Consider the following 1,901-nt stretch of genomic DNA (forward strand, 5'->3'; position numbering starts at 1 on the left):
TAGAAAAGTGAAGAGGTGCCGCAGCTTCGATTTCCGTGTGTTTTTCCTCTTTTCTGGTGGATGGTCCAGGCACTTCAGTGATTTTCAGGTCTACAGGAGGATTTTTATTCTTGTTCAAACTTGTATTTCAGCTTACCGAGATCCCTGCAAAGTACAACATTTACTGTTAGTAAGGTTATTAAAGTGATAGTTGTGAAATTTAAATAATTTCCTCAGCCTTGTGATGTTCCAAACCTGTTTGACTTTCTGTCTGTGGAACCCAAAGGCAGATCTCAGGCATAATGCAACCCCAGTCACCGATCGCTTACCGATCACTGTATGAAACAAGCAGAAAAAATTTGTGTAAATCATTCATGAAACCATTCTTATGTACACTTGTCTAGTTCAATTCAATGCAACAATTTATGTAAAAATGGTTAAGCTCCAAAAATGTCCCAGAAAAGATCCTAAAAATAATCAATGAGTTCACAACTCGTGTTACGAGTTGTGTTGTAAGTCTTCTGAAGCCATAATAGCTTTTTCCTTTTTTTTTGTCGAAAAAGACTAAACTTGAATTTATAATTCAGAATTAAAATGTCTTATATTCAAATGCAAATGATAAAGATATAAGAAATAATGCATAGCATTATTTGTGAACCAAACCTAATATTATTTTTCTGAGTAACATGAATGAGATTTGAGAGCATGAGGGAAGATTTTCAGAGAATAACTGATTAAAAAAACACTAGTACACAGTCAAACAATACAATTTCACACAGAGAAAGTTCATAGTAATAAGTACTTGCATTTGGTGCAGGTAACTTACTGTAATTCAATGTTGCCACTGAAATGTTCAGATTATTTTAGAAATGTAATGGTTGTTCTGGGGATACAAAAGAAAAAAAGCTGATTATTCACAACATAATATTTATTGACCAGTAAATGGCTTTAAAATTGTAATGTATTTAAGAGAATGAGGGCACATGTAGTAAGTAAAGTTAGGCTAAACAAAAACAGACAGCAATTTGCAATTTGACGACACAGTTGTACAGAATATGTTGAATTGAATGACTAAATCAATCTAAGACAATAAGTCAATAATTTCCATTTGTTCATTACATTAGATCAACGAAACGTTACGTTAGTTAGCATCGCGGCTAAAACCTTCATACCAGATACTGTGCAATAAACGAGTGGTAAACACTGTAAAAACGTAGTAATGTATAGTTTACAAACCTTGTAACGGAGAGCCGAACAAACGGCGGAAGCTTTGATGAGAGGACTGGAGCCGTTACTTTCAAACCCGATGACGTCAGTGGATACTATTGTTGTTGCGCGCGAGCAGCGCGAGCATCACTGAAGCGACGACAGCAGCAGTTTCGTGACAGAATACAACTTTTCTCCTCCTGGTTCTTCTTCATATTATTAATATTATTAGTATTTAGTGTTGTTTTTTAAGGTTTAAATTACTTAATAAAATAGCCTAGACCTATACTAAATATATGTAACCCAAGTGAAAAAGACGTAGGCTACTGTTAAATGTATTAAAATGCATTAAAGTATATTTGTATTGTAGGTCTACTAAAAACACACTCAAGTACATTTTTAATACATTTAATAGTACGTCTTTTTCACCTGGGTATGTATACTGAATCAAACTTAAGTAGCCTATAATAATAATAATAATAATAATAATAATAGGATAATAATAATCTTATTCTGGCCTCACTGAACCATTGGGATCCTCCAGATGCTGGCTTTAACATAAGAGATCTTCCAGGAACCACTTAAATGTTAAAAGATCTTCCAATAACCCTTTTATCGCATTCAGGTTCCTCTATTTTCCCCCAAAGCACTTCGAGGTCTCGTGGTAATGAAAAGGTGACTCCAGAACCTCTGAACTAAATACAAAGTGCTTAAAG

At 34.1% G+C, this 1,901-nt stretch overlaps 1 long non-coding RNA gene across 1 annotated transcript; it reads right to left on the reverse strand.

The window, feature by feature from the left end:
- Positions 1-233: 233 nt before the first annotated feature.
- On the reverse strand, positions 234-1,307 carry LOC311083415. Its single transcript, XR_014606289.1, has 3 exons — positions 1,216-1,307; positions 806-862; positions 234-314 (listed from the first exon to the last, which is right to left on the reverse strand). It is a non-coding gene; the product is annotated as an uncharacterized lncRNA (long non-coding RNA).
- Between the last annotated feature and the right edge of the window lie 594 nt (positions 1,308-1,901).

This window comes from Abramis brama, assembly GCF_963993115.1.
Source record: "Abramis brama genome assembly, chromosome: 5".
Classification (NCBI taxonomy): Eukaryota; Metazoa; Chordata; class Actinopteri; order Cypriniformes; family Leuciscidae; genus Abramis; species Abramis brama.